Source organism: Sapajus apella, unplaced genomic scaffold (genome assembly GCF_009761245.1).
Source record: "Sapajus apella isolate SASKATOON/1434 unplaced genomic scaffold, GSC_monkey_1.0 scaffold36, whole genome shotgun sequence".
NCBI classification, from domain to species: domain Eukaryota; kingdom Metazoa; phylum Chordata; class Mammalia; order Primates; family Cebidae; genus Sapajus; species Sapajus apella.
The window spans coordinates 30,048,159-30,072,307 of NW_022436976.1; the positions used below are offsets into that span (position 1 = coordinate 30,048,159).

Consider the following 24,149-nt stretch of genomic DNA (forward strand, 5'->3'; position numbering starts at 1 on the left):
CTAGCATTAGCACCTGCTTATGCGGAGCCTCAAGCTTAGTTGGAAATTCAGACCTTTTCGGGTCCTCCTGAGAATGCATACAACTCTTAGCCTGTGCACAGCTCTGAACATGTGTGTTGCCTTCTAGATTCTCAGGAATATGTTGGAGCTTTCTTAAATTCTTCATGAGCATGTCATTTCCCAACTCCTTAAGTTTGGTCAGTTTCTTGATTACCCCAACTGTTATCACTGCTGCAGATGTTAAATGATATTTTTGATAAATGCTCTAGGAAAAAAGCTGTTTGCAAAGATTAAGCTGAGTCAGGTTCAATAAGGACCAGCCCTGTGATTGAAGATTTCTAGGAAATTGCCAGATAGATGAAACAATTGTAGTCTAGAAACTGGGCTCTTTGAGAAGAAACCAATCCCATTTTGTCCCTTCAGTGCTAGGGTATTTTTTATGGCAACCATGATTATGAAGCTCTTGGTTTACAGGACTATCCTCGATCTGGGGGAAAGGGAATGGAAGTAGGACATGCCAAACCATCAGAGTCTGCTGTTCTTACAAGATTCAGCAGGTTTTTTGTTTTTTGGGTTTTTTTTTTGTAATACTTCTCAGATTCTTGCTGGTTTTCTTTTATTTAATTTTTATTATATTTTAAGTTCTGGGGTACATGTGCAGATTGTGCAGGTTTGTTACATAGGTATGCAAGTGCCATGGTGGTGGTTTCTGCCATCCAGTGCCCCGTCATCTACATTACACCTAATGTAGATATACACTAAATTATACCTAATGTATAATTTCTCCTAATGCTTTCTCTCTCCAATACCCCCGCACCCTCTGCTATTCCTCTTCTAGCCCCCACCACTTGGGCTCCAGTGTATGATGTTTCCCTCCCTGTGTCCGTGTGTTCTCATTGTTCAACACCCACCTGAGTGAGAACATATGATCTGATCTTGCATCAATTTGCTGACAATGGTTTCTAGTTTCATCCATGTCCCCGCAAAGGACATGAACTCATTTTTTATGGCTGCATAGTATTCCATGGTGCATATGTGCCACACTTTCTTTATCCAGTCTCTATCATTGATAGGCATTTGGGTTGGTTCCAAGTCTTTGCTATTGTGAACAGTGCCACAGTAAACATACATGTGCATGTGTCTTTATAATAGAATGATTTATAATCATTTGGGTATATACCCAGTAATGGAATTGCTGGGTCAAATGGTATTTCTATTTGTAGATCCCTGAGGAATCACCACACTGTCTTCCACAATGGTAGAATTTACACTCCCATCAACAGTGTAAAAGCATGCCTATTTCTCCATATCCTCTGCAGCATCTCTTGTCTCCTGATTTTTTAATGATCACCATTCTGACTGGTGTGAGATGGTATCTCAATGTGGTTTTGATTTATATTTCTCTAGTGACCAGTGATGATGTTTTTTTCATATTTGTTGGCTGCATAAATGTTGTCTTTTGAGAAGTATCTGTTCATATACTTCACACACTTTTTGATAGGGTTGTTTTTTTCTTACAAATTTAAGTTCTTTATAGAATTGAGATATTAGCCCTTTGTCAGACGGGTAGATTGCAAAAATTTTTTCCCATTCTGTTGGTTGCCAGTTCACTCTACTGATAGTTTCTTTTGCTGTGTACAGCTAGTGTTCGACTTACGACCATGGTCGGGACCGCAGACCAGTCGTAACACGATTTGGTCGTAAGTTGAGTAGGCTATATGTACAGTTGAAATGGTGCACGCGGAGGTGGTAGTGCTGCCGGAAGCTGGTCCGCACTGTTGTACGCCCAGCTGGGCAATGTTTGCACTGCCAGACGCAGAGCAGTCATGGCTAGCGATTGTGGTCGTAAAATTGAATGTTCGTAAGTTGCATAGGTGGTAAGTCGATCAATACCTGTAGAAGCTCTTAAGTTTAATTCATTCTCATTTGTCTATTCTGGCTTTTGTTGCCAGTGCTTTTGGTGTTGTAGTCATGAAGTCCTAACCCATGCCTATGTCCTGAATGGTATTACCTAGGTTTTCTTCTAGAGTTTTTATGGTGTTAGGCCTCATGTCTAAATCTTTAATCTATCTAGAGTTAATTTTTGTATAAGGTGTAAGGAAGGGGTCCAGTTTCAGCTTTCTGTATATGGCTATCCAGTTTTCCCACCACCATTTGTTAAATAGGGAATCCTTTCCCCGTTGCTTGTTTTTGTCAGGTTTGTCAAAGATCAGATGATTGTAGTTGGGTGGCATTCTTTCTGAGGCCTCTATTCTGTCCCATTGGTTTATATCGGTTTCACTGCCAGTGCCATGCTGTTCTGATTATAGTAGCCTTGTAATATAGTTTGAAGTCAGGTAGTGTGGTGCCTCCAGCTTCCCCCCACAACCCGCTTAGGATTGTACTGGCTATGCGGGCTCTTTTTTGGCTCCATATGAAGTTTAAGGCGGTTATTTCCAATTCTTTGAAGAAAGTCATTGGTAACTTGATGGGGATAGCACTGAATATAACCATGAGCATGGAATGTTTTTCCATCTGTTTGTGTCCTCTTATTTCCTTAAGCAGTAGTTTGTAGGTCTCCTTGAAGAGGTCCTTCACGTCCCTTGTTAGTTGTATTCCTAGGTATTTTATTCTCTGCAGCAATTGTGAATGGGAGTTCATTCATGATTTGGTGCTCTGCATGTCTATTGAGGTATAGGAATGCTTACAACTTTTGCACACTGATTTTTTATCCTGAGACCTTGCTGAAGTTTCTTATCTTAAGATTTGGGCCAAGATGATGGACTCTTCTAAATATACAATGATGTCATCTGCAAACAGGGACAATTTGATGTCCTCTCTTGCTATTCCAATACACTTTATTTCTTTCTCTTGCCTGATGGCCCTAGTCAGAACTTCCAATACTGTGCTGAATAGGAGTGGTCAGAGAGGGCATCCTTGTCTTGTGCCAGTTTTCAAAGGGAATACTTCCAGTTTTTGCCCATTCATTATGACATTGGCTGTGGGTTTGTCATAAATAGCTTTTACCATTTTGATATATGATCTATCAATACCTAGTTTATTGAGAGTTTTTAGCATAAATAGGCTGTTGAATTTTATCGAAGGCTTTCTCTGCATCTATTAAGATAATCATGTGGTTTTTGTCTTTGGTTCTGTTTATGTGATGAATTATGTTTACAGATTTGTGGAGGTTGAACCAGCCTTGCATCTCTGGGATCAAGCTGACTTGATTGTGATGGATAAGCTTTTTGATGTGCTGTTGGATTCAGTTTGCCAGTATTTTATTGAAGATTTTTGCATTGATGTTCATCATGGATATTGGCCTGAAATTTTCTTTTTTAGTTGCACTTCTGCCAGGTTTTGGTATCAGGATGATGTTGGTCTCATAAAATGAGTTAGGGAGGATTCCGTCTTCTTATATTGTTTGGAATAGTTTCAGAAGGAATGATACCAGTTCCTCTTTGTACCTCTGGTAGAAATTGGCTGTGAACCATCTGGTCCTGGATTTTTTTTTTTTTTTTTTTTTTTTGGTTGGTAGGCTATTAATTGCTACCGCAACTTCAGACCTTGTTATTGGTCTATTCAGGAATTCAACTTCTTCCTGTTTTAGTCTTGGGAAAATGTAAGTGTCCAGGAATTTATCCATTTCTTCTAGGTTTACTGGTTTATTTGCATAGAGGTGTTTGTAGTAATCTCTAACAGTAGTTTGTATTTCTGTGGGATCAGTGGTGATATCTACTTTATTATTTTTTACTGCATCTATATGATTATTCTCTTTTTTATTAGTCTGACTAGCAGTCTAATTTGTTGATCCTTTTCAAAAAAAAAAAAACAGCTCCTGGATTTATTGATTTTTTTTTTTTTTTGAAGAATTTTTTGTGTCTCTATATCTTTCAGTTATGCTCCAATATCAGTTATTTCATGTCTTCTGCTAGCTTTTGAATTGTTTGATCTTGCTCCTCCATTTCTTTTAATTGTGATGATAGTGTTCAATTTTAGATGTTTCCTCACTTCTCATGTAGGCATTTAGTGCTATAAATTTCCCTCTAGACGCTGCTTTAAATGTATCCCAGAGATTCTGGTACATTGTTTCTTCATTCTCATTGGTTCCAAATAACATTTTAAATTTTGCCTTCATTTCATTATTTAACCAATAGTCAGTCAGGAGCAGGTTGTTCAGTTTCCATGTAGTTGTAGAGTTTTGAGCGAATTTCTTAATCCTGAGTTCTAATTTGATTGCACTGTGGTCTGAGAGACTGTTATGATTTCTGTTCTTTTGCATTTGCTGAGGAGTGATTTACTTCCAATTATGTGGTCAATTTTAGAGTAAGTGCGATATGGTCCTGAGAAGAATGTATATTCTTTGGATTTGGGGTGGAGAGTTCTGTAGATGTCTACTAGTTCTGCTTGGTCCAGCTCTGAATTCAAGTCCTGGATATCCTTGTCAATTTTCTGTCTCATTAATCTAATATTGACAGTGGATGGTTAAAGTCTCCCACTATTATTCTGTGGGAGTCTAAGTCTCCTTGTAGGTTAAGAACTTGCTTTATATATCTGGGTGCTCCTGTATTGGGTCCATACATATTTAGGATAGTTAGCTCTTCTTGTTGCATTGATCCCTTTACCATTATGTAATGCCCTTCTTTGTCTCTTTTGATCTTTATTGGTTTAAAGTCTATTTTATCAGAGACTAGGATGGCAAATTCTCCTTTTTTTGCTCACTATTTACTTGGTAAATCTTTTAATCATTTAAGGTTAATATTATGTGTGAATTTGATCCTGCCATTTTGATGCTAGCTGGTTGTTTTGCTTGTTAGTTGATGCAGTTTCCTTATTGTGTTATTGGTCTTTACCATTTGGTATGTTTTTGCAGCGGCTGGTACTGGTCGTTACTTTCTGTGTTTAGTGCTTCCTTCAGGAGCTCTTGTAGGGCAGGCCTGGTGGTGACAAAATCTCTCAGCAATTGTTTGTCTGCAAAGGATTTTATTTCTCCTTCACTGGTGAAGCTTAGTTTGGCTGGATATGAAATTATGGAATGAAAGTTACTTTCTTTAAGGATATTGAATATTGGTCCCCACTCTTGCTTGTAGAGTTTCTGCCAAGAGATCCACTGTGAGTCTGATGGGCTCCCCTTTGTGGGTAACCCGACCTTTCTCTCTGGCTGCCCTAAGCATTTTTTTCTTCACTTCAACCCTGGTGAATCTGACGATTATGTGCCTTGTGGTTACTCTTCTCAAGGAATACCTTTGTTGTGGTCTCTGTATTTCCTGTATTTGAATGTTGGCCTACCTCGCTAGGTTGGGGAAGTTCTAGTATCCTGAAAAGTGTTTTCCAACTTGGTTTCATTCTTCCTGTCACTTTCAGGTACAACAATCAACATAGATTTGGTCTTTTCACATAATCCCATATTTCTTGGAGGCTTTACTCATTTCTTTTTACTCTTTTTTCTCTAATCTTGCCTTCTCACTTTATTTCATTGAGTTGATCTTCAATCTCTGATATCCTTTCTTCCACTTGATCGGTTCAGCTATTGAAACTTTTGTATGCTTCACAAAGTTCTAGTGCTGTGTTTTTCAGCTCCATCAAGTCATATATGTTCTTCTCCATGCTGGTTTTTCTCATTAGCATTTCATCTAACGTTTTTTAGGTTCTTAGTTTCCTTGCATTCCTTAGGTTAGAATGTGCTCCTTTAGCTTGGAGAATTTTGTTGTTACCCACCTTCTGAAGCCTGCTTCTGTCAATTCGTTAGTCATTCTCCATCCAGTTTTGTTCCCTTGCTGGTGAGGGGTTGTGATCCCTTGGAAGAAAGAAGCATTCTGGCTTTTGGCGATTTCAGTGTTTTTGCACTGGTTCCTTCCCACGTTTGTTGATTTATCTACCTTTGGCCTTTGAAGTTGGTGACTTTTGAATGGGGTTTGAGTGGATGTCCTTTCTGTTGATGTTGAAGCTATTTCTTTGTTTTCCCTTCTAACAGGCCCCTCTGCTGCAGGTCTGCTTGAGTTTGCTAGAGGTCCACTCCAGACCCTCTTGCCTGGGAATCACCCGCAGGGGCTGCAGAACAGCCAAGATTGCTGCCCATTCCTTCTGGTAGCTTCGTCCCAAAAGGGTACCTGCCAAATGTCAGTCAGAGCTCTCCTGTATGTTGTGTCTCTCAGATAGGATATACAGGGAGTCAGGGAGCCATTTGAGGAGGCAGCCTGTCCCTTAACAGAGCTCAAGTACTGTTCTGGGGGGTCTGTTGCTCCCTTCAGGGGCTGCCGGGTGGGGACGTTTAAGTCTGCTGAAGCGGAATCTGTAACAGCCCCTTTTCCCAGGTGCTCTGTCCCAGGAAGGTGGGGGATCTGTAAGTCCCTGGTGGGCTTTTTTTTTTCTCCCCTGAGATGCCCTGCCCAGCAAGGAGGGAAGCTACTTGACAATCTGCCTGCAGAGGCCTTGCTGAGCTGCCAAGCTGGGCTCCACCCAACTGCTGTGAAAACTTCCCAGTGTCTTTGTTTACACAGGCAATGTTGAAACTGCCTATGGGAGAGTCAGCAATGGCAGGTGCCCATCCCCCCATGACAATTGAAAGTCCCAGGTAGAGCTCAGACTGCTGTGTTGGCTGCGAGAATTTCCAGCCAGTGATCTTAGCTTGCTGATCTTCATGGGAGTGGGACCCACTGAGCCAGCGTGCTTGGACCCCTGGCTTCAGCCCCCTTTTTCAGGGGGAATGAGCTGTTCTGTCTCCCTGACATTCCAGGTGCCACTTGACTAAAACAGCCACCCAGTTTTGTGCTGGAAACCTGGAGAACTGGCGTTATAGGCACCAGAGGGAATCTCCTGATCCGTGGGTTGTATAGACCATGAGAAAAGTGCAGTATCTCAGTCTGAGTGCCCAGAGTGCCTGGAAAAGTCCCTAATGGCTTCTCTTGGCTGGGAGAGAGAGTTTTCTGGCCCCTTGTACCTCTCAGGTGAGGCTATGCCCCACCCTGCTTCAGCTTGCCCACCTTGGGCTGTTCCCACTGTCTTACCAGTCCCAATGAGATGAACCTGGTGCCTCAGTTGGAAATGTGGAGCTCACTTGTCTTCTGGCGTGCTCTCGCTGGGAACTGGAGACCGGAGCTGTTCCTCTTTGGCCATCTTGGCGAAAGTCAGCTCTTGCTGGTTTTCTTAAATACTTCTCAAATTGTTGCAGACTTTGATTTCCAGAGTTCTTAGAGTTGATCTTGACAATTTTCGGCTAGTGTTATCATTACTTTTGATGAGGACTGGGTTTTTCAGAGGTCCTTAATCTGTCATTCTGGAAGTGTGATGACAAAAAGGAAACTTTTAAGACTTAAACAAATGGAGAGAGATATTGTTTTTATTCATTGAAAGACTCAACATTAAGTTCTCAGTTCTCCCCAAAGTGACCTATGAATTCCATGCAATCTCATACTCCTTCAGGCTCTTTAAATAAAAGTAAATATGCTTATTTTAAAACACACATGGAAATTCAAAGGACCTAAAATATCCAGAATAATCTTAAAAACTGGATTCAACTAAGTTAAAGTCTTACTACAAATCTGCTGTAATCAGGATGGTGTGGCATTGGCATAAGAATAAACAGATAAGTCAAATAAAATAAATGGAGACTTAAGACATAGGTCTGCACTTAATGGTAACTTTATATCTTTGTCAAAAAAAATCATCTTTTTAGTAAGTGGTGCTATAATCATCAGACATCCACTTAGAAAAAAATAAACCTCAACCCCCACCCCATATCACATTGTACAGAAAACTTAGTTTCAGATGGATTACACAATGAAACTTAAAAGGTACAATGCATCTAGAAAATGTAAGATCTTTACACTTGGAGATAGTAAGAATTTTTTTTTTAGAGAGGATAATGGAATTAAATACTATAAAATAACACATCAAATCAAACATTCTCATCAAAAATCATTAAGAAAATTGTCATCTTTTAAACTGGGAGAAAATATATATAAAATGTGTATCCGACAAAGAACTCATATTCAGAACATCGAAAGAATTCCTAAATTTAATAAAAAGATAACTCAAATTAAGCAAAATATTTGAATAGAGACTTCTCAAAGACAGCCATACCCAGTGAAGAAGAGATCTCAATATAGCAGAAGAGAAGGTTTCTGACGTACTGTCCCACAAACAGGTGCACCAAATAAACATCCATTCACAGGTCCAAGCCCTCTGAAAGAAAGTCAGAAATAAGTTGAAGCTGGCCAGGTGCAGTAGATCATGCTTGTAATCCCCGCACTTTGGGAGGCTGAGGCAGGCGGATCACTTGAGGTCATGATTCGAGACCAGCCTGGACAACATGTTGAAACCCTGTCTCTACTAAAAATACAAAAATTAGCCAGGCGTGGTGGCATGTGCCAGTAATCCCAGATACCTGGGAGGCCAAGGCAGGAGAATCACTTAAACCTGAGAGGTGGAGGTTGTAGTGAGCCAAGACGGAACCATTGCACTCCATCCTGGGCAATAGAGTGAAACTGTGTCTTGGGGAGGAAAAACAAAAAAAAAGTTGAAGCTTCTATGTACCAGTCAACGGAGAAAGTATTCGCATTAATGAATAGAAAAAGATGAAGCACACTCAGGCATGGATTCTGTCCCAGGGAGTGTGCCATACAATTACAAGAATTCCCAACACCCAGCTTCTCCATTAGGGGGGTTTGGAACACATTTATAATGCTCTATGGTTCCCCACAGTTTGCCTCTTAAGTTACCAACTCAAAGAGTAAAGGGGACTGGGCATCCATCAGTCTCTCTAGATCATAGAAAGTGGTAGTTTTATGCAAGTGTGCAAGCACTTCCAGTGGCTTCATCCCTCAGGATATAGGCAGAGAAGGGGCTGAAACTCAAAGGTCTGTTTCTCTCTGGAAGAAACTTGCCAGTATGCTCTACCAACTGCTACTGTTGACAGCTGAGTCTGCATCAGGGAGTTAATACAGTCGATAAATAGTAGGCTTCTGGCAGCCTGAGTAGGACCTCAGTACTTCTTGAGCTATCTCCCCAAGTTCACCCAAGCGATAATTCTAGGTTTACCAACTCCTCCTGAAAGGAGCTTGTCCACACACTGAGCACCCCAACTTTTACAGCTTACACCCAAAGAACTATATTTTGAACCTCTAAGCTCTGTAAGGAGAGAAAACTGGGCATGTACAGGTCTCCCTAAATCGCGGAATGAAGTGGTGGTTTTAAATGGGTGCACAAACACTCCCAGGAGTAGTACAGAGAAGGGGCTAAAAAAACAGTTTCATGGTTCTCCCCAGAAAGGATTGATAGCGCATTCTTCCAGTGGTGACTTGACTACCTGGCTTCTCATTAACCTGCATTAGGGTACTAAATGTGCAGACAAAAAATAGACCTCTGGCAGCCTGAACTGGAGCTCAGTGTTTGCTAAGCCCCCTCTAGTTTGTCCCAGTGATAAATCTAGGTCAACTCATCTTCCTGGAAAGAACATATATATGCACTGAATGCCACAACTTTTGTAACTTTCACTAAAGGGGACTGCTTTAACAACTTAGCTCTGGAAGCCGATAGGGCTCTGTATTTCCAGGTCTTTCTAAACTGCAGAAAACAAAGGCTGTCACAAAGTGAGGCTACTTCCAGTGGCTATCTCCTCAAGATCAGAGGGAGAAGTCTGAACATGAGTACGGGTATTTGCCACCGATTCTCTCCTCAACTTAGTGCAGAGATGGTAGGAGGTAAACAACTGGTCTGTTTTATCATGAGGATAGATGGAACTGGAACACCTAATATCCCAGTCTTTTCAGCTACATCTAGAGGGTCTGGCTTCTAATTTACCTGTCTCTTTTAACTGACAGGACATGGCACATCCTGATGATCTGGAGGCCACAGAAAAAGTTTGGACAAATTCTAAAAATTGAGAGATCACTTAAAATCTCTGGCCAGGCTAATTGGTGAAATTTTTTTCAATAAGGCCACTCTGACAATATTGGAATAAGCAGTTATCTAAAAGAGAACATATAGTAAATGCTTCATGACATTGGTTGGGGCAGTGACTTCATGGATGTGACCCCAAAAGCACAGGCAGCAAAAGCAAAAATGGAACATGGGATTGCAAAAACTAAAGCTTCTACACAGAAAAAAGTGAAGGAACAACCCACTGATCAGAAGAAACTACTTGCAGACAATAAAATAAGGAGCTAATATCCAAAACATTAATCTGAAACTATTCTATAACAAGAAAAATAACTCTATTTAAAAATGGGCAAATAACCTGAATAGACACTTCTCAAAAGGACCTAAAATGGTCATATGTGAAAAGATGTTCAATATCCTTAATCCAGGAAATGCAAATTAATATCTGGAGATCACCTCATGCCTGTTAGAATAGCTATCATCAAAAAGATGAAAAGTAAGTGGCCAGGGTATGGAGAAAAAGGAGCCCTCATACGCTGGGAATGTAAACTAATATAGCCATTTTAGTTTAGTTCCCTAAACTAAAAATAGAATTGCCATATGATCCAGCAGTCTTGAATTGGAATATATCCAAAGGAATTGATCAGTATGTCAAAGACCTGCACTCCCACATCCACTGCAACATGATTCACAATAGCCAATGTATGGAAACAACCACCATGCCTACCAATGGGCAAATGGCCAAAAACATCGTATATGTGCCCTAGAATACCACTCAGTCTTTAAAAAGAGCATTGTCATTTTATAACAGCATAGATAAATCTAGAATGCATTGTGCTAAGTGAAAAAAGCCAGGCACAGAAAGACAAATACCACATGATCTCACTCATGTGAAATCTGAAGATCAAATTCGTAGAAGTACATTGTATAGAATAGTGGTTAAGAGGAGGTAAGCAGGAGTGGTAGATGGAGAAATGAAAGATGGTGGTCAAAGGGTACAAAGTTTCAATTTGGAGGAAAAAGCTCCGGAGATATATTGCACAGCATAATGACTACAGTTACTAATGTATCATATTTCAAAACTCTGAAAGAATAGATTTTAAATGTTCTCATCAAAAAGAAATGTGTGTGGTGATATAATTAGCCTGATTTGCTCATTCCAGTGTATACATGTATCAAAACATTGCACTTTAACTTGTAAATACAATTATTTGTCAACTAAAAACATTTTTAAAAAGCTAATGAGCATATAAATGCTCAACTATTCGTCATGATAGAAATACAAATAACTAAATTCTAGGTTATGTAGGAAATATACATCTTTCAAAATTCGTGGCAAGTTTTATTTCATGATATATCTTAACTAAAACTATACAAATGTGAAATTTTTGATAAGTTATGTGGTTCAGAGATAAAATATCTGATTCTAAAAGCAGAAAATGCATTTCTAAAATGTTGAATTAATAAGTGAACAAATATTAATCATAGCATTTAGGTTATAGACACACTATTTGCTGTATCATTCACCTTTTCTGTATATTTATCAATTTCATAATAAAAAGTTGGAAAAATAACTAATACAAATAGAGATTAGATTTACTTGTGCAGGTTTGGATTATAATCCTGAAAGACAAAACCCCAAATGCCATAATGCCAAGTGTTAGAATCTTGAAGGATCAACATCCCAGTAAAGTTATCTAAAATTCAAATACATTATTTTTAAATGTCACTATTTTTACAACTTGCTATGCTATGTAATTCATCTTTGCATTATTTCCAGTACTGAAGGTATAAATTATATACTTTTCTAGAGTTCTAATTTAGATATTTTTGCAAGTTTGACTCTGTGAAAGTTATCACAACGTTAGCTGTGTAATTGGTATGTGTAAACACTGAAACTTTCTCAATAAATGAGAAGTCCTCTTCATATGTCTACATTTGTGAAAGATAAAATTTCTCGACCTCAGCTCTAAGAGTGACTGCATATGATGTTGTGACCCATTGTGGGTTTTCATTGATCTCATTAGAAAACTTGAGTTATCTGCCATGGTATGTTAGATGACCAAAATTATAAACTCGAGTGCACACAACTGTAAGTGATATGCACTTACATATTTCACTTTATGACCTATTTCTTTATGAACATGGTTTCTCTGCTCATGACTGTTATCCTCAGGCAACTGTCACTAGCACAACTGTTTGTGCTTGCAAAAAGTGTATATTGCCTATTTTGTGTAAAGTGATCTATGAAGCATTGTGGTTTTCTTTTTCAAATCTTCCTTTATAAATGTAAATATTTTTAAATTTGTCATTTTTTCCAGAATTTGATATTTTGATCTCTCAGGATTATGATTTTCAAAATTTTAGACTTTAGGGACTTTGAGCTTTCAAGATTTCAACATTCAGGATTACAATGTTTGGGACTGGTGCTTTTTTACGGGGTTGAGGGGGCAGATTATGACTGGTTCATTTGTATAACTCTTCATGTGACCACACCTCGTATTTGGCTTGTCTTCTACCCATTTCCTGTTTCCCTTGAAACTCAAAGCTGTACTGCCCAGCCACACCCTCTTCATAGATTTGGCTTGATCTATGTGCCACTTCAGATCGGATCAGCCCCCACCTGCCCTATGACCCCTGATTTTTGCCCCAGGCTGCTGCAGCCACAGTGACAACTTCACCTATCTATGAGTGAGTGCCTGCTTTCTGTCACAGTTGGCTGTCTCTCCTTCCCCCAGGCAAAGCTTGACATTCTGTAAGACCTCCATCTCCCTTCTGGTCTGGGGGTGCTGAGAAGCTCCACTGCCTATATCTGACTAGATTGCAACCACAGAGAATTTGGCTTCTCCAGTGTCCTAACAGATTATCCAAGTCTGGAAGTGTGGAAGAGCTCACACTCACACGAGTCCCACTTTGAAGAGTTGTAGGAAAGAAGTAGAAGCATTTTATTCTTCATCAGATTTAGGGGGTCCATGTGCCTTTCTCAAGGCCTCACCTGTGACTAAGCAGTCGGCTGCTTCTCAAAGCGGTGGCCAGCTCAGTAATGCCCCACATCTTATGTGCTTTTCCTCCTTTCTTCCCCACTTCTACCTTTCATTCTTGCTTCCTTGGGATTGCACCTCCAAGTTGTAAGCTTATGTTCCCCAGAAAATGGAGCCTGTGGCAGATCAAACACAACTTTGCTTGTTCTGCAACTATGTTTTTGTTTACTTCTCTAGTGCTATCTAAACTATAAAGAGTAGTTCTACACAACTGTGAACTAGGGAATCGAAATAACCAACAAAAGGGAAATTGTTAAGTTATGGCAAAAGTATGATACAATCATCCAACAAAAATATTAACATTCAGAACATGGAATATTTTGACAGCATTTTTATTAAATATATTTACATATTGAAAAGAGAAATTTGCTTTAAATTAACAATGAAGAGACATAAATAAGAATACTCATAGCAGCATATATGTGATAGCCAATAGCTGGAAACAATCCAAAAGTTTAAAAGTAGACTCTTAAATTTTGGGTCATAAAATTTGGTTTGCTAAATGAAATTGAGGATGTCCATCTTAATTTTAGGTAAACATCTTTAATAAATACATTGCAAATAGTGCATAGGATACTTACAGCAAGTCACCTAAAATTAAAATTAAACCAAGTGTCCTGAATTTTTATTTACTATATCCATTAACCCAATGTAATAGAATACCATAAAACAATCAAAATGAACTGTAGCTACATGGAGCATTGTGAATAAATCAAGCAATATTGAGCAAAGATGTGATTCTTCTTACATAAAACTTGAACTCAGGCAAAACTAACCAATAGCTTAGAAATCTCCAGGATAATGGTTACAAGGTGAAGAGAGGGTAGTGATCTATAAGGAGTATGAGAGCGCCTTCTCGGTAATGTCTTTTGAGCTATGTGGGAGATGTAGTTACACAAAGACTTTCACTTTTCTTTAATTCACTGAGCTGTAACTTAATGGATTTTGTGCTTTTCTACATAGATAATAACTTGATATAGTGTCTTAAGGTTAATAGTAATTACTTGGATTGAGTTTTCTTTGCATTTTTCTATTTAAATTTTAAATATCAGACTTGGATTACTACATATAATCAAAATATTGAAGCAATATTATTTGTAATGATGCAACTTTATCTTTGGATGAACAAAAAAAATTCTGCCCTGGTGAATCTGATGATTATGTGCCTTGGGGTTGCTCTTCTTGAGAAATATCTTTGTAGTGTTCTCTGTATTTCCTGGATTTCAATCTTGGCCTGCCTTGCTAGGTTGGGAAAGCTCTCCGGGATAATATCCTGAACAGTGTTTTTCAGCTTCGATTCATTCTCCCCGTCACATTTAGGTACACTGATCAAATGTCGATTAAGTCTTTTCACATAATCCCATATTTCTTGGAGATTTTGTTCATTTCTTTTCACTCTTTTTTCTCTTATCTTGCCTTCTTGTTTCCTTGAGTTGATCTTCAATCTCTGATATTCTTTCTTCCACATGATTGATTCAGCTATTAAAATTTGTGTATGCTTCACAAAGTTCTCATGCTATGTTTAGCTCCATCGAGTCATTTATGTTCTTCTCTAAGCTGGTTGTTCTAATTAGCATTTAATCTAACCTTTTTTCAAGGTTCTTAGTTTCTTTGCATTGGGTTAGAACACGTTCCTTTAGCTAAGAGAAGTTTGTTATTACCCACCTTCTGAAGCCTGCTTCTGTCAGTTCATTAAATTCATTCTTCATCCAGTGTTGTTCCCTTGTGGGTGATGAGTTGTGATCCCTTGGAGGAGGAGAGGGGTTCTGGTTTTTGGTGTTTTCAGCCTTTTTGCACTGGTTCCTTCCCATCTACATGGATTTATCTACCTTTTGTCTTTGAAGTTGGTGACTTTTGGACAGAGTCTCTGAGTGGACATCCTTTCTGTTGATGTTGAAGCTATTTCTTTCCATTTTTTAGTTTTCCTTTTAACAGGCCCCTTTGCTGCAGGACTGCTGGAGGTCCACTCCAGACCCTGCTTGCCTGGGAATTGCATGCAGGGGCTGCAGAACAGCAAGAATTGCTGCCTGTTCCTTACTCTGGTAGCTTTGTCCCAGAAGAGTGCTTGCCAGATGTCAGCCACAGCTCTCCTTTATGAGGTGCCTCTTTGGATATATGGGGGTCAGGGAGCCACTTGAAGGCAGTCTGTCCCTTATCAGAGCTCAAGTGCTGTGCTGGGAGCCGTTTCTCCCTTCAGAGCTGCTGGGCAGGGACGTTTAAGTCTGTTGCATTGGAACTCACAACTGTCCCTTTTCCCAGGTACTTGGTCCTGGGAAGGTGGGGCTTTATTTATAAGTCCCTGAGGAGCTGCTGCCTTTTTTCAGAGATGCCCTGCCCAGCAAGGAGGCAGTCTAGCCACAGTCTGCCTGCAGAGGCATTGCTGAGCTGCTGTAGGCTCCGCCCAGCTGCTGTGTAAACTTCCTTGTGATTTTCTTTACACAGGCACAGTTAGAACTGCCTCAGTAATGGTAGACACCCCTCACCCCACTGAGTTCAACTGTCCCAGGTCAAGCTCAAACTGCTGTGCTGGCTGCACACATCTCAAGCCTATGGGTTTCACTATGCTGATCTTTGTGGGGGTAGGACCTGCTGAGCCAGATCACTTGACTCCCTGTCTTCAGCCCCCTTTTTGTCAGGGGATTGGGCAGTTCTGTCTTGCAGGCATTCCAGGCTAGGGCTAAAATGGCTACCCAGTTTTGTGCTGAAAACACGTGGCACTGGTTTAAATGGCCACCAAGTTTTGTGCTGGAAACCTGCAGTGCTGGTATTGTTGGGACTGGCAGACATCTCCTGGTCTGTGGGCTGTAAAGACTATGGGGGAAAGTGAAGTATCTGAGCTGGAGTGCCAGAGTGTCCAGAAAAGTCCCTGATGGCCTCTCTTGGGTGGAGGCAGTACCCCACCTGGCCTCTGTTTGCCCTCCTTGGGCTACAACCACTGTCCAACCAGTCCCATTGAGATGAAACTGGTACTCTGGTTGGAAATGCGGAGATCACTCCCCTTGTGCATCACTCTAACTGGGAACTGTGCCCAGAGTTGTTCCTGTTCACCAGGGTTGAAGTGAAGAAAAAAATGCTAAGAGCAGCCAGAGAGAAAGGTCGGGTTACCCACAAAGGGAAGCCCATCAGACTCACAGTGGATCTCTTGGCAGAAACCCTACAAGCCAGAAGAGAATGGGGACCAATATTCAACATCCTTAAAGAAAAGAACTTCCAATCCAGAATTTCATATCCAGCCAAACTAAGCTTCATCAGTGAAGGAGAAATAAAATCCTTTGCATACAAGCAATTGCTGAGAGATTTTGTCACCACCAGGCCTGCCCTACAAGAGCTCCTGAAGGAAACACTAAACACAGAAAGGAACAACCAATACCAGCTGCTGCAAAAATGTACCAAATGATAAAGACCAATGACAAAGAAACTGCATCAACTAACAGGCAAAACAACCAGCTAGCATCAAAATGGCAGGATCAAATTCACACATAGTATTAACCTTAAATGATTAAAATATTTACCAAACAAATAGCGAGCAAAAAAAATAAATAAATAAAAAAGGAGAATTTGCCATCCTAGTCTCTGATAAAATGGACTTTAAACCAACAAAGATCAAAAGGGACAAAGAATGACATTACATAATGGTAAAGGGATCAATGCAACAAGAAGAGCTAACTATCCTAAATATATATGCACCCAATACAGGAGCACCCAGACACATAAAGCCAGTTCTTAACAACCTACAAAGAGACTTAGACTTCCACACAATAATAATGGGAGACTTCAACCATCCACTGTAAATATTAGATCAACAAGACAGAAAACTAAGAAGGATATCCAGGACTTGAACTCAGATCTAGACCAGGCAGACCTAGTAGGTATCTACAGAACTCTCCACCCCAAATCCACAGAATATACATTCTTCTCAGGACCACATTGCACTTACTCTAAAATTGACCACATAATTGGAAGTAAATCACTCCTCAGCAAATGCAAAAGAACAGAAATCATGGCAGTCTCTCAGACCACAGTGCAATCAAATTAGAACTCGAGATTAAGAAACTCACTCAAAACCGCACAACTACATGGAAACTGAACAACCTGCTCCTGAATGACTACTGGATAAATAATGAAATGAAGGCAGAAATAAAAATGTTCTTCAGAAACAATGAGAATGAAGACACAAAGTACCAGAATCTCTGGGACACATTTAAAGCAGTGTTCAGAGGGAAATTTATAGCACTAAATGCCCACATGAGAAGTGAGAAAAGATCTAAAATTGAACCCTACCCTCACAATTAAAAGAACTAGAGGAGTAAAAGCTATCAGAAGACAAGAAATAACTAATATTAGAGTGTAACAGAAGGAGATACAGGCACAAAAAACCCTTCAAAAAATCAATAAATCCAGGAGCTGGTTTTTTGAAAACATCAACAAAATAGATAGACCACTAGCCAGATTAATAAAAAAAGAGAAGAATCAAATAGAGGCAATAAAAAGTGATAAAGGGGTTATCACCACTGATCCCACAGAAATATAAACTACCATTAGAGATTACTACAAACAACTCTATGCACATAAACTAGTAAACCTAAAAGAAATGGATAAATTCCTGGACACTTGCACCCTCCCAAGCCTAAACCAGGAAGAAGTCAAAACCCTGAATAGACTAATAACAAGGTCTGAAGTTGAGGCAGCAATTAATAGCCTATCAACCAAAAAAGTCCAGGTCCAGACAGGTTCACAGCTGAACTCTACCAGACATACAAAGAGGAGCTGGTACCATTCCTTCTGAAACTATTCCAAACAATACAAAAAGAGGGAATCCTCCCTAACTCATCTTATGAGACCAACATCATCCTGATACCAAAACTTGGCAGAGATGCAACTAAAAAAGAAAATTTCAGGCCAATATCCTTGATCAACATTGATGCAAAAATCTTCAATAAAATACTGGCAAACCAAATCCAACAGCACATCAAAAAGCTTATTTATTATAACAAGTCAGCTTATTCCCCAGGATGCAAGGCTGGTTCAACATATGCAAATCTATGAACATAATCCATCACATAAATAGAACCAAAGACAAATATCATATGATTATCTCAATAGATGCAGAGAAGACCTTCCACAAAATTCAACAGCCTTTTATGCTAAAAACTCTCAATAAACTAGGTATCAATTGTACATATCTCAAAATAATAAAAGCTATTTATGACAAACACATAACCAATATCCTACTGAATGGGCAAAAACTGGAAGCATTCCCTTTGAAAACTGGCACTAGACAAGGATGCCCTCTTTCACCACTCCTATTCAATATAGTATTGGAAGTTGTGGCCAGAGCAATTGGGCCAGAAATAGAAATAAAGCACATTCAATTAGGAAAAGAGAAAGTCAAATTGTCTCTATTTGCAGATGGCATGATTGTATATTTAGAAGACCCCATCATCTCAGCCCAAAATCTTAAGATGATAAGCAACTTCAGCAAAGTCTCAGGTTACAAACTCAATGTTCAAAAGTTACAAGCATTCTTATATACCAATAACAGACAGAGAGCCAAATCATGAGTGAACTCTCATTCACAATTGCTGCAAAGAGAATAAAATACCTAGGATTACAACTAACAAACCACTGCTCAAGGAAATAAGAGAGGACACAAACAGATGGAAAAACATGCCATGCTCATGGTTAGAAAGAATCAATATTGTGAAAATGGCCATACTGCCCAAAATAATTTATAGATTCAATGCTATCCCCATCAAGCTACTATTGACGTTCTTCACAGAACTGGAAAAAAACACCTGAAACTTCATATAGAACCAAAAGAGAGCCCATATAGCCAAGACAATCCTAAGCAAAAAGAACAAAGCTGGAGGCATCACGCTACCTGACTTCAAACTATATTACAAGGCTACTATAATTGAAACAGCATGGTACTGACACCAGAACAGACACAGACCAATGGAACAGAACAGAGGCCTCGGAAGTAATGCTACACATCTACAACCATCTGATCTTAGACAAACCTGACAAAAACAAGCAATGGGGAAAGGATTCCCTGTTTAATAAATGATTTTGGGAAAACTGACTAGCCATGTGCAGAAAGCCGAAGCTGGATCCCTTCCTTACACCTTATACAAAAATTAACTCCAGATGGATTAAAGGTTTAAACGTAAGACCTAACACCATAAAAACCCTAGAAGAAAATGTAGGCAAAACCATTCAGGACATAGGCATGGGCAAGGACTTCATGACTAAAACACCAAAAGCAATGGAAACAAAAGCCAAAATAGACAAATGGGATTGAATCAACTTGAGTGCTACTGCACAGCAAAAGAAACAATCATTAGAGTGAAGCAGCAACCAACGAATGGGAAAAGTATTTTGCAATCTACCCATCTGACAAAGGGCTAATATCCAGAATCTGTGAAGAACTTAAACAAATTTTCAAGAGAAAACCTCATCAAAAAGTGGGCAAAGGATATGGACACGTTTCAAAAGAAGACCTTTATGTGGCCAACAAACATGAAAAAGAGCTCATCTTCATGGATCATTAGAGAAATGCAAATCAAAACCACACTTATATACCATCTCAAGCCAGTTAGAATGGTGATCATTAAAAAAATCTGGAGACAACAGATGCTGGAGAGGGTGTGGAGAAATAGGAACACTTTTACACTGTTGGTGGGAGTGTAAGTTAGTTCAACCATTGTGGAAGACAGTGTGGCAATTTCTCAAGGATCTAGAACTAGAAATACCATTTGACCCAGCAATCCCATTACTGGGTATATACCCAAAGGATTATAAATCACTCCATTATAGAGACACATGCACATGTTTTTTTTTGTTGTTGTGGCACTGTTTACAATAGTAAAGACTTGGAACCAACCCAAATATCCATCAATGATAGACTGAATAAAGAAAATATGGCACATATACACCAAGGAATACTATGCAGCCATAAAAAAGGATGAGTTCATGTCCTTTGCAGGGACATGGATGAAGTTGGAAACCATCATTCTCAGGAAACTGACACAAGAACAGAAAACCAAACACCACATGTTCTCACTCAGAAGTTGGTGTTGAACAGTGAGAACACATAGACACAGGGAGGGGAACATCACACACTGGGGCAGGTTTGGCGGCTAGGGGAGGGATAGCGGGGGGGGGGAGGTGGGGGAGGGATAACATAAGGAGAAATATCTAATATAGGTGATCGGGGGGAATGAATGCAGCAAACCACTATGGCATATGTATACCTATGTAACAATCCTGTATGACCTACACATGTACCCTCCAACTTAAAGTATTAAAAAAAAAATATTCTGCCACAAAGCTTGGCTATGGATTCTCTCAACAGAAAGAAGAGAACTCTATTTTAAGATGAGTTTTTTTTTCATCGATATGTCTGTTTGTTTTCCTCCTGCCTCTTCTCCATTTCTCAGTTTGGAGTATTCAAGAAAAAGAAATACAATGTCCTCCTAGTAGGCTACAAAAGTTTTTGAGACATCAGGGATCCCTTTGAACACTTCTCAAAAACAGATTTAGAAATGTCAACAACCTCTCTCAGCACAGGTTCAGAGTCTCAAAACTTGGCAAAACCAAGACTGAATCCAGATCTGACTAGTGGTATTGGGCAAATCATTACAGCCCCTTGAGCTTGAATTCTCTCACTTCAAAATCACTTAAGATTCAACATAAGGAGTAACATACGTAGCCCAGTGCCTGGCACGGAGGAAGCCTTCAAGTATCGACATGATAACCTCACAATTACCTTGAAGGTCTCCAATGGAGTGCTCTTCCTTCAGCTTCGAGCTTCCCAGGGACCTAGGTTTCCCTTTCTTCCTCCTGCTCTTAGCAGGCCTGAGATAGATTTACTTGCAGTTTCTTCCTTCCTTGATTTTTGGCTATAAAATACTCCATGAAAATTGGAGGTTGATAAAATTATGTAAATTAAGATGGTTTCTTCCCAAGCCCTCTAATTCATTCCCAGAATGATCATCTGAGAGGAGTGCTTTGCCAGATAGGCCAGCATCTTTGTAAATCTTGAGCAATGACTGCGAAACCACCTAAACTACAGGATGCTTGTGTTTTAGTAAAGTAAAATATCTACTCTGCCCACACCTAATTAAAAGGGCTGATTTCATTATATGAATATGCTAGGGAGAAAGGAATGAGAGATGTGCTTTATTTCTTTTCTCAAACTCCAAGGAAACAATAAAATGGCAGAAACAGCAGTCTGAGATGTTGGAGATAATTGTTGTTTAATTCTGGATTTGGTTAGTTAATGAGCGCTGTACAGAAGGCCTCTTTTACAGCACAAACTGTCACTGTATATATTGGGTATGTGTCGTCTGTGTGTATTTTGCAAATTACATTTTTCCAGTGTAAGCAGTAATCCTGCCAAACAATTACAGTGTTTACAGAATCTGATATAATCCATCTGTTGAAAAGGCTCTTCTGTGTTTAGGCTGATAAAATATAAAACAGTTGGTGAAGACTTAGCAAAATCCATAGATCTTGATTCTGCAGGAATGCTAAGTTCTTGTAGGCCATACAATGGCAATTCATGGTGAAAAGCTTCCAGAATCCTGTTGGACTCTGACAAGTTCTCTGAGAGAGTGGCTAGCACTCGTGACACCCAACTGCCTTCCTGAATACATTACCTTCTCACTAGCAACTGAATACAAGGGCATGGTTAGGTGCACTTGAAATACAAAGTAGAGTTGACCCTTCAACAACATGGGTTTTAACTGTACAGGGTCCACTTATAGGCAGATATTTTTCAACCAGGCAAAGATTGAAAATATAGTATTCTCAAGATTTAGAATCTGCATATATGGAAGGCTGACTTTTTATATAAATGGCCTCTGCAGGGCTGACTGCAGGACTTGAGTATGCACTGATTTTGGTATACATCAGGGTCCTGGAATCAATCCCTTGCATATACTGAAAAATGACTGAGTCCAAGGTATGTATTCTCAGCTGGGTGCAGCAGCACATGCCTGTAGTCCAAGGTACTCAGGAGGCTGAGGAGGAAGGATTTCCTGAGGCCAGGAGTCCAAGGCCACAGTGTGCTATGATTGTGCCTATGAATAGCCACTGCACTCGAGCCTGGGGAACATAGTAAGACCTCTTGTCTTAAAGATATATACATAATACATATTCTCTTCCTTCTTCTGGCATTCTTTTCTTCTAAATTTGGTATGACATTAACAGAAAAAGCAACTCAAAGAATTAGTTGAATGTCACTTCTCCCATGACAGGTGTGCTGTGTTTGGTTTTTTGTTGTCTTTTTTGTTGTTGTTGTCACTTATGAGGTGAGATGAAAAAAACATGTTTTACAAATGTTAACTTTTTTGAGACTGTGTCTTACTTTGGATTCCCCAAGATGCAGACCATGAAAGAAAGACTTGATTTTTGTTTCAAGTGGTTTATTATGGAGGTACGGAGAACCCTGGCAGGGGATTCAAGAAGTGATAGAGAATACAGCCAACAGCTATATTTAGCCACCTCTGTCAGTAACTGGGGCTTAATTTCAGAAGAAATAGTGTAATATACACCCTTTAGGATTATTCAAACTGAGAGGCGAGGGAGTTGGGGTATTTGTGCACCAACTCCCATACATCACTGGTTAAAGACTGCTACTGATCAGTGGTCATTCTTCAGTGTTTCCAGCCTGCTACATGCGGCATCAGGACAGCTTCTGAACATAAAGACATTTAGGCGCTGGAAGCTGGAAGTGGAGTAGAACTCAATAAAACAGTAAATTCTGAGGGATAAAAGTGGATACCAACAATGCCTGGTTTACTCTATTTCCATCTTCCATTTCTGAGGAACTTAATACTACCCATACTAACTCAACGGTTCTATTTATGAGGGTCATGTGGGTAACAAAAATATAGCTAAGGGGGGGATGGGATCCAGAAGACATGTCTTGATGCCATCTTGACATAGCAAGCAGCCTGTTTTTCATAGATGGTACAAGTATTTGCCATAGCTTATAGGGAGGAAAAGGAGGAGGAATCTGAGGGTACGGTAGAAGGTACCAGCTACTCCCTTGAATCTGTGACTGTGTTCTTCCTGCCTTTTTCACGTGGTGATTACAAAGGTTCTCTGAGTTGAGTTTCTTCCTTAAGACTGTACAAACAATGAGTAATGCCAAGATTCAAAAACAAGTCCATCTGATAGAAAAGTTCATGCATAATTATTGCTTGTGAAATACCATACCTTAGAATAGTGTTTTTGGTTTTTTGTTTGTTTTTGTTTGTTTTGTTTTTTGAGACAGAGTTTCACTCTGTTGCCCAGGCTGGAGTACAATGGCACAATCTCAGCTCACTGCAACCTCCATCTCCCAGGTTCAAGCAATTCTCCTGCCTCAGCCTCCCAAGTAGCTGGGATTACAGGTACCTGCCACCACACCCAGCTAATTTTTGTATTCTTAGTAGAGATGGGGTTTCACCACATTGGCCAGGCTGGTTTTGAACTCCTGACCTCAGATGTTCTGCCTGCTTCAGCCTCCCAAAGTGCTGGGATTATAGGCGTGGACCACCGTACCCACCTAGACTAATGGTTTTCAACCATGGTGGAGATGTTCGTGGCAACCTTATTCCTTAAAGGACATGATGACGACCAGAGACATCTTTGGTTGTCACACTTAGAGAGACATTACTGACTCTAGGGAATAGAGGTCAGCGATGCTGCTAAAAGTCTTAAGGTGCATGAGACAGCCCCCTTCAATGAAGAATTATCTGTTCCAAAATGTCAATGGTATGAGGTTGAGAAAAACATGTCCTAAAGGCTAAGGACATGAATTCTGATCCTGCTACTTATTAAGTAAAATTTAAGAAGCCCAAAGCCCTTTTCCTCATCTCTCACAAAAATGGAAGAGGTATCAATGACCTACTTTCTAGCAACTGATTCTCATATTTTACTGTGCTTCATATCAGGGTGTTTAAAATGCAGCACTAAAGATCTGAGAATCTGAGCCCTAACGATTCTGATTTAAGTAATTCTGGAGAAGGGCCCAAAAATCTGTTTCTAAAAAGTGCCTTTAGTTATCTGAAGTGGACCATACTTTAAGAAACTTCATGATAAGCTAGTTTCCAGAATTCTTAAATTATTTCATTTTAGTACTTAATGTGCTTGAAGTACCTCTCAAGTGTAAGCCGCTATCATGACTCCTTGTGCTGACTTAGTGGAAAAGCCCCAGCAGAGAAGTCAGAATCATCCAGAACAATCAAATCAGGAAGCTGA

The 24,149-nt window shown here is 39.7% G+C and overlaps 1 long non-coding RNA gene across 1 annotated transcript; it reads left to right on the forward strand.

Moving 5' to 3' along the window:
- Positions 1-2,417: 2,417 nt before the first annotated feature.
- Positions 2,418-20,790, forward strand: LOC116563974. Its single transcript, XR_004274669.1, has 3 exons — positions 2,418-2,428; positions 2,744-2,811; positions 20,778-20,790. It is a non-coding gene; the product is annotated as an uncharacterized LOC116563974 (long non-coding RNA).
- Positions 20,791-24,149: the final 3,359 nt, after the last annotated feature.